Consider the following 13,197-nt stretch of genomic DNA (forward strand, 5'->3'; position numbering starts at 1 on the left):
CTTTAAGTTGCAGAAAAATTACAGATCTGAGATTGATGGAGGGAGTTTTCACACTAGAAGTGCTCCACACAGATTCCCTCATAGTTCTAGACCAAAAAAAGTATGAATCAGGTGCAGGTCCTTCTAATCAGTAAGGCATGCACAGAAACAGAGCCTGTTTTGAAAAATTAATTATCTGTAATTGGGCACTAATTGATCATTTAAACTAGAAGTTTCTCTTTGTTAAGTCAGAATGGGGAAATTCAAGGCAAGTTTATGATGGTTTAATAAAATGAATCTGGTTCATTGTTTAAAAAGCAACTGCCTAGCCATTCTACATGGAAAGATTCATTCATTTCCAAAACATTACTTAGACATGGTCTAAAGTCAAAAGATTGAAGTTCCAATAGAGTTCTGAGATTATGAATTTTATGCCAGCAGTATACAGCTGCTGGGATCACTACTGTGTAAACACTGCTAACTTCTGGCACAGGGATTCTTCACTTTTTGTGTATCATGTCTCCCTTTGGCAGGAGGGTGAAGCCTATAGAGCCCTTCACATTTCTTTCTTTTTTTTTTTTTAACTTTACAAATTTAAAGTTTAATTTTTGATACTTAAAAAAAAAATCCATTGAGACTTTTTAAAAACTTAACTAGCTATAAAATTCCCAATTGTTCATTTAACATAATATCATATAAATTTATAAACATATGTAACATACAAAAATTTATATAACATAAATGCTTGGGAGCCAACTAAAATAGGATGAGATCAGGGTTAAAGGCTAAAAAGAAATGTTTTACCAATACGATGCAAGACTCATTACCAGAAACAGAGAGGTAGTGCAATGGATAGACAGCTGGGTTTGGAAGATCCAAGTTTAAATCTATGTATACTCACTACTTGCTGTGTGACTCTGGGCAAATTACTTAATCTCTGTCTACCTCAATTTACTCAGTAGTAAAATGGGAATAGTAAAGGATCAAATGAGAAAATATTTGTAAAAAGGACCTAGCACACAGCAGGTGTGATATAAATGCCTATTCCTTTCCCACTCAGTCCCTTTATAGTCTAACATTTATGATCTCCATTGTCAGTCCCTCAAAGAAACAATGAAGGATGAAGCACAAAAGAGAATTATTCTCTTCAACAAAAACCTCAAAAGTTATACATAACTCCAAACATTTTTTCCTCATTTACCTCACCAACCCTTAGATAAATCAACATTTTGACATGAAAAGGAACTTAGAAATACTCTAACACCCTTCACAAGGAAACTGGGACCTAGGGAATTTGAGTTGCTCAAGGTCCAGGAAAAAGTGATAGTTAGGATCCAAACTCTGTTCTCCTCATTCCAAATCCTTGATTTCTTATTCTTACCACATCCATGACTCAGTTTAGTATGTTTTATTTTTATTCCTTCTATCTCCCACCACTCGCAGATAGCTAAATCCTCCATCCTCACAATTCAATATTCATCTTCCTATTTCACCTGTTAAAAATTTAAAGTATATAAACTTTGTTGGACACATACTACTACAGGACCATAGTTTTACTTTCCTCTTTATAACAAAAGTACTTAACTTTTTTTTTGTATTATGAAATCATTTGTTGAAACCTGTGCATCTTTCAAGAGAATAATATTTTTAAATGCTTGAAATAAAATATGAAGAATTTCAAAGAAAACTAATTATATTACAATACAGTCATTAATTAAATAAAAAACACTGGAAAATATTATGGTAGAAACTAGACATTGACCAACAGTTAACATTCTCTACTAGAATAAAGTTGAAATGGGTTCATGATTTAGACAAAAAGGGTGATACTATAAGCAAATTAGGAGAACAAGGGATAGTTTACCTTTCAGTTCTGTGGAGAAGGAAGGAATTAATGGCCAAAGAAGAACTAGAGAACATTATGAAATGCAAAGTGGATAATTTTGATTATATTAAATTTAAAAGTTTTTGTACAAAAAAATCCCAATGCAGCCAAGATTATAAGGGAAGTAGAAAACTGGAAAAAAATTTTTATGCCCAGTGTTTCTGATAAAGGCCTCATTTCTAAAATATATAGAGAATTGATTCAAATTTATAAGAATTCTCTAATCAATAAATGGTCAAAGGATATGAACAGACAATTTTTAGATTGTAAAGGGGCTGAAACTATGAAAAGGTGTACTTGAATCAGATAACTGAACACTTAAGGCTAATTACCTATTTGTAATGATCGCGTATTTAAAATCAACCGGAGTCAGGAACTCAGGTTAAGGGAAAAATCTTCAGTCTTTATTGAAGTGAAGAGGTGAATAAAGATTGCGATAGCAATATGGGCAAGAAGAATTGCGATAGCAATATGGGTAGCTGCGACAGGAAGCCAGCTAGCAGAGCAAGTGGGGCCTGAGCTCTCCTCCCCTTCCTTTTTCACTCCCCTGCCTCCACCCACCAGAATTGTCATTTCCTATACAACACATCAGGACTTGCACAAAGAGTGGATGGGGGCCATTCTTTCTCCAAGCTTATATATTAATAGAGTATGGTCCAATTACTATTTAGCCTCATGTGCTTGGAACCTCAGTGCATCAACTCAAGCCTCAGCCCATTACACCTATTAGATATGAGACAATGACTCTATTAGCATATGTTTGGATAAAAGGCTCTTCTCACCATTGGTGCTGGCTCAATGTTTGATATTAAGATAATCATAGACAAGGATTAGAGGGTGGGGTGAGAGAGGAGATGAGGAGGAGAGAAGTTGGTATGGACCCTCATAGCAGTTTGTCTGTCTTCTTCACTTCTCCCCCTAAAGACCAAGGACTTTAACTTATCCTGACTCTGGCTGATCCGTGGCCTCCAGGGAGCTAGCTTGGACTTAACATCAGATGAAAAAATTAAAGTAATTTATAGTCACATGAAAAAAAAAATGCTCTAAATCACAATCATTAGAGAAATATAAACTAAGATAACTCTGAGGAACCTCTCAAATTGGCTAAGATAACAGGAAAAGATAATGATGAATGTTGGAGAGGATGTGGGAAAACTGGGACACTGATATATTGTTGGTGGAGTTGTGAAGTGATCCAACCATTCTGGAGAGCAGTTTGAAACTATGCCCAAAGGGCTACCAAACTGTGCATACCCTTTGATCCAGCAGTGTTTCCACTGGGATCTGTATCCCAAAGAGATCATAAAAAAGGGAAAAGGATACACATATGCAAAAATGTTTGTAGCAGCCCTTTTTGCAAAGGTAAGGAATTGGAAGTAGAGTGGATGCCCATTAGTTGGGGATTGACTGAGTAAGTTATAGTATATGAATGTTAGAGAATGTTACTGTTCTATAAGGAATGATAAGCAGGATGATTTCAGAAAGTCCTGGAGAGACTTATGTGAACTGATGATAAATGAAGTGAGTAGAACCAGGAGAACATTGATTTTTTCTTGTACAACATGATAGTTGTGGAACTATGTATAGAAGAATTGCACGTGTTTAATATGTATTGTATTACTTGCTATTTAGGGAAGGGGATGGGGGGGGGAAGAGAAAAAAATCTGGAACACAAGGCTTTGCAAGGATGAATGCTGAAAATCATCTATGCATATGTTTTGAAAATAAATAGCTTTAATGAAAAATAAAAAAGGAAAAGAAACAACACCAAGAAAATTTTTTATAAGAATACAAGCTATTTCCCATTGATAAATGGTCAAAGGATATGAACAGAGAATTTTCAGATGAAGAAAATTAAAGCCATTTTTAGTCATATGAAGAAATGCTCTAAATCAGTATTGATTATAGAAATGCAAATTAAAACAACTCTTTAGGTACCACCTTACACCTCTCAGATTGGCTAAGATGACAGGAAAAGATAATGATAAATTTTGGAGGAGATGTAGGAAAACTGGGACACTAATGCATTGTTGGTGGAGTTGTGAAATGGTCCCACCATTCTGTAGAGCAATTTGGAAGTATGCCCAAAGGGCTATAAAACTGTGATATCCATTTGGCCCATTTGATGAAGCAGTTTCACCACTGGGTCTGTATCCCAAAGAGATCACAAAAAAAGGAAAAGAACTCACATATGCAAAAATGTATCAGTCCTTTTTTTCAGTGGCAAGGAATTAAAAATAGAATTGATGGGCATAAATTCAATTAGTTATTCTATATCTACTTCTATTTATTTGTTCTTTCTATGGCTGCAAATAGTGTCATTCTTCATATGTTCTTTATTTTTAATTTGTGTGTTTATAATAGGATGACTTAGTTGAGTATAATTTGAATTTAAAAATAATGCACATTTGACAAACTGAAAAATTTTCAAGTATTTGTAATAAAAAGACCAGAATTCAATAGAAAATTTAATATAAAAGGTCCAGAAGAAAAAAAAAGGAAAACATTATTGACTTATAAGGTAATCATTAAATTTAAACTGTTTATGTCTATATCTATATCTATATACATTTTTATCTATCTACCTATCTATCTATGAAAATACTTTCGGTATTCTTAAAACTATCATAATTACTAAGGTAGTTTGAAAGAAAGGTTAGGGCTAAGTTGTGTATGTTGGGATGATTATAAAAAAAACAAAATTGAGTAGGAAAAAGTAAAAGGTAGCAATTATAAAAATGGGGCATAAAAGGAAGCAGGTAGAGGTGGAGGGCTGCTGATATTGGAATTTTATTGGGTTCCTGCACATCTATAGAAGTCTCCTGAATTTGTAGAGAGGTGAGAAAGTTGGGGGACAAGGTGGTACTTTTAGAGAAATATGTAGATTGGGATTGGAAGGGTGAGGGGAGAGAGGGGATTCTGAGAGGTGGATGAAGTAGGGAGTGGGAAGATGGGAGGAGAAAATGAATTAACAGAGATAGGGTAAAAAGAGAGACTGAGAAAGAAAATAGTGGAGCCTCTTTCAGGATGGTATTTTCAAACACAACATAAAATACATAGGAATTCAAAATAAATCCATTAAAATGAAAAAAAGTTGTTAAACAAAACAAAACAAAATAAAAAACAAATTCATGCTGCCAGATTAAGAACCTCTCTGCTAAAGAACAAAGAACTGTGTATAGGAATAAACAGAGAAATAACTGACAAGATTTGCAAATTGTTTTATATATAATATCTCATTTGAGTCTTAAAAGAATGCTAAAATATTAGTGGTATAATTTCTCTCTCCCTATCTCTATTTTACAGAGGAAATATCTATTCATAGATAGATAGATATAAGTATACATATATACATAAACACATACAAATAGATAAAATCAAAACATAGGAGAAAGGAGTTGCTGGGTTTTTTTTTTTTTTCTGCTCTGGAAATCAAACACTTTTGGGTTATTCTCCATTCTAGCAACTAATAACTGAGATATACTTTGAATTAGCTCATTTAAAGTAGCTGGAGGCAAGGAGGCTCTTGAGATGTTAAAATCAACCTTTGAGTGTCTGGAAGATTATTTGTGTACATAGATAAAGTAGTTTTGATGGGAGTTCCTGTAATTCAGTTCATTGGGGGATTGATTCAATTCATATTGTAATATGCCCTCTCTCTTTCTTCCTTCTCTCCTTCCCTCTCTTCTTTTCTTCCTCCCTCCCTTCCTTCTCTTTAAGTCTCCAGACTTGGAAAATAATTCCAAACACAAAGTCCCATGGGCACTTTAAGGGGCACATTAAATAAATAGAATTTCTCTTCACTTAGTCTGTCTGGTGTTGAGTCCATGAAAGGAAATACTCTTTCTCCAGTTTTCTTATATCCCTAGGCTTGTTCTGGCTTGAGTAAAGAATTGTTCTGCTTTTCATCCACCCATGAGGCTGGAGGCTACCACCATTGTCTACATCTGGATCAGAGGCTCTCAGAGGCACAGTAATAGCAACACCATTGGGGAGGGCAATTGAGAGACATTCCAACCTCTCTTAAAATACACAAATGGAAGGCTCTCCAACAATGGTTAGGGCTCAGAAAAACCAAGTCTTCTTCCTCCCCCTAGTAAAATGACACACAATCATGCCAGCCTTGGAAAGTCTGAGTAATGATAATTAACACAGCATCCTTCATCTTGATCTCTTACAATCCCTACTTGATTTCAAAATTCAGATCAGTAGCCACCATCAGTAAGCAGTTCTTAACTTTGAGAAATTGTTATTTATTCTTTTATTTACCATTATTATTAGTTACCATTAATCCATAATGTTATTTTGATCACTATATTTCAATATAATTGGTTTCCTTCCTAACCCTGTATTTGTTGTTGTTGTTGTTCATTAAAAAAACATTATTCTGAAAAAGAGTCCATAGACCTTACCAGGTTTTCAAAGGAATCCATAAAACACAAAAATGTTAACTACTCCTGTAGAAGTCTTTCCTGATTCCTCCAGTTGCTAGCTTCCTTTAGCAAATTATTTTGTATTTATTTTGTAGATATTCTGTAAGCTTCTTGAGGGGAGAAATTATTTCATTTTTGGTTTTGTGTTATCAGCATTTAGATAGCTCTTGGCTTATAATAGTCACTTAATTATTGCTTTATGATTGGTTGATTGAAAGAGCTCAAACCCACTTCATGGATTTTCTCATTATTTCTGAGGGACAGCTAGCCTCTTTTCTTTTCAAAAGATAAAGAGACCTCAAGGTCTCAGTGGTTTTTCTTTAGTCAATGCCTATTTCTGTTTTTCTCAGACAGCAAGCAAATATAGGCATTACCTCTAATATACAATCTTTGGAGTCAGCCTTCTCATTTTTTTAGAACCCCTTCTTTGTGCTACTTCTCTCTCCTACTGTAAGATCTATGTAGTTTATTTCATAATTGTCACGAGAAATTCAATTCATCATCAGGAAGGTTTTCTGGTATTTGGAGAATATTTTAAATAACAAATGTGATAAGTACATTAAATTTTTTTTTATTCATTTGTTCATTTTACTTGACTATCGTTCTCAGCAGGCACATTTATCTTATTAGAGATGGAATTTAAGCCTCTCCTAAAATAGCTTATTCTTCCTTCCTCTTTAGCATTAATTTCATGCTAAAATAGCATGCTTTTCAAAATAGCTCATGGGAATGGATTATAGGAGATACTATAGAATAAAAATAATATCTACATTGTAGCAGATATGATGGAAATTATGAGATATAAAGATATATAATATTTAATATAGATCCATCTGAAGAATTTTTATCAAAACAAAATTTAATTTAAAAACTATATCCTCTCCCTTCTAATGCCCCAACTCTTCATTGCAAAAGGAAAAGACTTTGTAACAAATATTCATAGTGAAGCAAAACAAAGAACTACATTGTCTGTACCCCTAAATGTCTCTCATTATGCATCTTGAATCTGTCATCTGTCTGTCAAAAAATGGGTAGAATACTTTAGTCTTCTGGAGTCACAACTGGTAGTTGCATTGATCAGAATTCTTAAGTCTTTGCAGTTGTTGTCTTTATAATGTTGTTATTGTGTAAATTGTTCTTCTGACTCTAGGTTTGCTTCAAGCTGAATTAATTCATACAAGATATCCCAAGTTTCTTTAATACTAGTCTTTTCACCATTTCTTATGATGTGATAGTATTCCATTATATTCATATACTATAATTTGTCTAATTATTCTCCATTTAATGGGAATCCTTTTAATTTTCAGTTCTTTGCCATTATGAAAAAAAGAACTGCCACAGATACTTTTGTACATAATTACTGTTTCACTCTTTCTTTGACCTATTGGAGCAAAAGGATTAGAAATTGTATTGTTTGGATTAAAGGATTTAAATGCACAGTTTAATAATTTTTTGGGCCTATAACCAAACTGCTTTCTAGCATGGTTGGCCAAATTACCCAAATTCCACTAAAAGTGCATTAGTGTTTTCATTATTTCAGTTTTATGAAAACACAAATAATTTCTTTATTTCAATATTACAGTAATGTAATATTTTCTGGATAACTGCTCCAGCATTTGATACTTTTCTTTTTCATTACCTTTGCCATTCTAATGGCTATGAGGTAGAATCTCAAAGTTGTTTTAAGTTGTATTTGTTTAATTATTAGTGATTTGGCAAACTTTTTTTATGGCTGTTGATAGTTTGAATTTATTTCTTTGAGAATGGTCCAAATCCCTGACCTATGCTTTTTTTTTTTTCTCATTGTTCTTTTTGTTTGTATTTTGTCCCTTTTGACTCTGTTCCTTCATACTACTTGAATCACTAATAATGCTTCTCTTTTGAATTTTCTCTTCCTCTTTTTAAACCTATCTCCATGTGCACACTGCTGGCCAATTGTTATGCCACAGTTCTCTTTAACTGTCCTGACTCAGTTTCCCTGTCTCAGTTTCCTTAACTGTTCTGTCTCTGACCCAGTAAAACTAAGGATTATTCGCTCTCGGTTATAAATTAGCAAGATAAAAGAGTAGATCTCCTGATTCTTTTATGGATTTACAATATTCCTTTAGAATATTCCAAGATTAACCCATGATATCTTTACTTCTTTGTCTCTGGAATTTTTAGGTTTTATGGCTTCCCCTCCCTGATAAAAAAACTTTCCCTCCCTTTCTTCTTTGTCTCCAAAAAGGTATTTAAGAAGTTGGGGTTCCTCCATTCATTGCTGGAGAATGGCGTCTGGCAGCTGTATGCTGGACGCTGGATTCTTTGGGTCCTCCAGCCCTGGGACCAATATGGATTCCTTGGTCCCAGTATACTTATCTCTGTCTGACTGGATAATCTGAGACGAGAGTCCTGTCCAGTCAATCTTACTCTCCCATTAATAAAATATTAAAACTCTCTAATCTCTCTCCTGCCTCAGTTTCTCCGGCATTACACAATGTGCTTGATTTTGATTCCTGTCTTAATTATTATAAAATATATTATCAGAGTGATAGTTTTGAACATCTTGAAAGAGAAGTAGTGATCATAGAGCCAATAAAGTTTTATCATCAATAGATCATGCTAGAGAAAGCTTTTCTTTCTTTCTTTTTTTTTTTTTTTTTGACAACTGCATAAACTAGTAGCTCATTGAATATGGCAGATACTGTTTTCCTAGATTTAAGTAAAGCATTTGAAAAATTATCTCTTGTTCTTATGAAAAAGATGGAGAGATACTATGAACTGGTTGAATGACTAGACCTGAAGAATAGTAATGTTTTACTATGACTTTGGAAGGAATTCTCTAGTGGAGTATCTCAGGGATCTGTTCTTGATGTTGTCCTTTTTTTTTCTTTCTTTATAGCAATGATTTAGAAAAAGTATAGATGGCATGTTTATCAAATTTGTATGTTGTTATATGTCCTTCATTTTTGAAGAGGACCAATGACATCATGACGTGGTGTCTTGATTTGCTAATGAATTGGATTTTTTTTTAAATTTAATTTTATTTAATAATAACTTTGTATTGACAGAATCCATGCCAGGATAATTTTTACACAACATTATCCCTTGCAATCACTTATGCTTCGCTTTTTCCTCTCCCTCCCTCCTTCCCTCCCCCCCCCCCCAAGACGGCAAGCAGTCCCATACATGTCAAATATGTCTCAGTATATCCTAGATACAATACATATTTGCAGAACCGAACAGTTCTCCCGCTGCACAGGGAGAATTGGATTCAGAAGGTAAAAATAACTCAGGAAGAAAATCAAAAATGCAAATAGTTAATGAATTGGATTTAAGTGACATAGAATTGTACAAAGTTTTCAGCCTCACTTTCACTTCCAGAGTCATACAGAGTCCAGTGGCAAGGCAAAAATCAAGATGACTCTCAATGACCCAGTGGCTAAAGTCTTATCTGGTTCTAATATTCTATGTCCTAAGGGCCTTACCAACTCTGATATTTTGTGTTCCCAGGATCCTCCCACCTTTTATATCGTTATGTCCCAGAGGCCCCTCTTGTGCCTACATTTTGTTCTAAAGTTCAGCTCTGACACCCTCGGTTCTAAGGTCCATTCTAACACAAACACTTCATATTCTATGTTATAAAGGTCCTTCAATTCTAATCTTCTTTGTTTGATATGTTCAAAGCTGAGAGAAAGAGCCAATATGGTAGATATTAAAGTTTTTGATAGTTAGAGCATTAGGCTTAGAATAATAATGTTAATTTTAAAAAGAATAATTTTAAAGTCTTATACTAGTTAAAAAAAATGGACTTGCCAAGTGTAAGATGGGATGGCATGATTAAACAGAAGTTTATCAGGAAAAGATAATGGAGTTTTGGTGAAATGCAAATTTAATATGAATCAATAGTGTGATACAGTAGTAAAAACAACAAAAACAATAACCCACATCAAACCCTAATATTATCTTGGGCTACATTAAAAAATCTTTAATTTCTTAAACAGAGAAAATGCTGAATTCTAGTTCCAATCTACCTAATATTTAGTGTTGGGTGACATATTTTAGGAAGGACATGATCAAACTTAAATTTTAGAAAAAACAATTTAAGGTGCTTCCTGTCACGTAACACACAGTATGAATCTAATAAATATTTCCTGGATATCTGATTAATTAAAAAAACACAACAGAAAACCTGATAAAGAAAAAAAGAATGCAATTCTTCATCTATACTCCAAAGTATAGTATAGTACACAGATCTGTTTTTTGGTAGGTTTACTGAACAGAAATCATCTGGCATTTTGCTAAAAAACATTTAAGATTTATACTGTGCTTAAAGCATGCATGTACATCTTCCCTTGAGGATGTTGAGTCATTTGAATGGAGGAAAACATTAAGAAAGGAAAAGAAAAATCAATGTGTTTTCTTTTTATGTCTTTTTTCCCCCCTACATGGTGAACTGTCTGCTTACAGTATATGCAGAGAACAAATTAAACCAAATACATAATGAAAAGTAGACTGAATTTTCCTATTAGTGTGTGAAACATGATCATACATTCCTTGATTTCTAACATTTACATACCTCATTATCAGCACATTGCTCAAGATGTTACTGAGCATTTTATCTTGGTCCTTATGTATAATAGGCAGTTTCCAAGAAGCATTAATGAAGCGGCCTTATAAATCCCTCCCCAGCCCCCCTTCTTGGACCTGGTATAGATCCTAAATTTGCATTTGCAAACTGTGACTGCATTATGTTCCTGGAAGAACAAGATAAGAATTTACTCAGTGCAAGTGCTGCCAGTTTGGTCAAAGCCTCTTTATGGAGGAATGTTGGAGGAGGGGGAATAACACAGATAAAGACATATTTGAAATTCATCTGAAGCTGATGTTTTTTGCAGCAAACAAAACAAACCCACAAAAGCTTCCATTTGAACATTTTCCCCTTTTCTAGGAAGCTTGCTTAAAATTTGCTGAACCTTTTACACTTTGTCATATTAATTCTAAGATTACAGTCTCTGAATTTTTTGGTTGGGGGAGGGAGGAAAATAGGAAGAGAAATAGGTCAAGTAATAATACATATATCTTCTGGAAAGAGGGGATTACTTTTAATTTTGCAGCACATTTATATTTTATAGTGGCAGTGTTAGGGAAACCCTGAAAATAAAGACTATATATGTTGTCTAGAGATCTTGGCAACTTACCTCTAACCAAAATACCATATGGGTATAGCACTAATTCTGCTTGAGATTCTGGGGAGCAGCTTCTGTAATAATTATGCTAGAGAATGCAGGCACTTGGGGATAAATGCTAATAGTATTGTTAGGGTGTAGGAAATGAGAAAGATTGTCCAGAAGTAGCAGTGAAGTTGAGTGGTGGGGGAGGGTGCAAATCCTTTGAAAAGGAAAAGCCTAAGATTTTTCTGAAGTTCTTTAGAATCCAACAATGAGACAAAGATTTGGAGAAACTTAGAATACTTGAAAGGTGATCTATGAAAGGGATCCCTAAGTCCATATTCTCCTTGCTCTTATATTCCCTCACTTTATTACACATAGCTCAACCTAACAGGTGGTGACCAGCAAAGGTTAGCTATGGCCAGCTGCATAGGGTGGGACCAAATCGCTCTGCCAGAAGCAGGAACTGGAGCCAGCACTTCAGGGAAAGCTGAGCTTAAATAGGACACACTGGTGGGGGCTTTGGGACACAGGCCTCTTGCAACACTTTTTTTTTTTTTTCCTGGCATGCAGGGTCATTGCCTCAGTCAAACGGGGAAAGACCTCAGCTTAAAAAGACCACTGCATAGAGGGCCATCTCTAGAAGTTCTGATCCATATATGGCCACCGCACCCAGATGGCTCTGGAGGAGAAAGTGAGGCAGGGGATTTTGCACAGCCCTCCCTCACTTCAATCCAATTCATTTGCAAATCATGGCATCATCTTCCTGATGCTATAGTCCTCTTCAAGAATAAAGATGGACAACAACTTTGAATTATGGAATCTTTTATACTTCTATTTAGCTCTTTGAAAACTCTCCACAATATCTAATAGAGTTTTGTTTGTTGGTTTAAGTTTTTTTGTTTTGTTCTGGATGAATTGATATGAGATTTTTAAAAGGAATCTGTTTTCCAAAAGTCAGGAAGTATCTCTGGACTACCTATTGGTAGGCTTACTCTCAGCAACAATTCTTCTTCAGGTTATATAGGCACCATAATTACTTTCTTAAAACATAAATGTGTTGCCAATTTAAAATGTTTTTATTTTTAATTCAGCTGGGTTATTACTCTAGACCTAGTTCTCTTCCTATCTTTTCCCCCAGTCCCCTAAAGAAAAATCAGAAATGTTTATTTTTAAGAATTAATATGCCAAAGTATAAAAGGTTAAAAAAACTATCTTCTTAACTATCTGATCATCCATCAGTCTCCTGTTGATCACCATTCATGTCCTGGACCTTCTTGTGTGGTTCCCAAAGAGCTCCATCCTTGGCCTTTTTCTCTTATTCTCCCTTCATTAATTCTTTTGATGATATCAGTTCCCGTGGATCTGATCATATCCATGCCTCCATTTCACCTCTATCCCTCAACTATCTCCCAAGTTCCATTTCTACATCACTAACTGACTTCTGGACATTCTTACAGGCATCTCAAATTCACCAGATCCAAAACAGAATTCATTATCTTCTAATTTTTCCTTTCCTCCCACCTCGAGCCTTCTATAACTCAATCCTCTTCCTAGTTTCTCTATTAGTGCAGTGCAATCCTTTTATCAACTAGGTTCAAAATGTTGGGTACTCAATCTTTCACTCTTCCTCAATCCTCTGTTTCCAGTCTCCCAGGTCCTGTCAAGTCTAATTTCACAATTCTCCATTTATATAGTCATATTCTATTTCAGGCCCTCACCAAACCTTACTTAGATAATTTTAGTAGCC

General features: G+C 34.6%; 1 long non-coding RNA gene across 2 annotated transcripts in view; it reads right to left on the reverse strand.

Annotated features, from left to right (window-relative positions):
* LOC127558994 (uncharacterized) overlaps positions 1 to 10,945 on the reverse strand; it is a 35,431-nt gene extending 24,486 nt beyond the window's left edge. For both annotated transcript variants that reach the window (XR_007953052.1, XR_007953051.1), the window contains exon 1: positions 10,856 to 10,945. This is a non-coding gene — a long non-coding RNA (uncharacterized LOC127558994). The remainder of the gene's footprint in view (positions 1 to 10,855) is intronic.
* Positions 10,946 to 13,197: the final 2,252 nt, after the last annotated feature.

Source organism: Antechinus flavipes, chromosome 1, assembly GCF_016432865.1.
Source record: "Antechinus flavipes isolate AdamAnt ecotype Samford, QLD, Australia chromosome 1, AdamAnt_v2, whole genome shotgun sequence".
Classification (NCBI taxonomy): domain Eukaryota; kingdom Metazoa; phylum Chordata; class Mammalia; order Dasyuromorphia; family Dasyuridae; genus Antechinus; species Antechinus flavipes.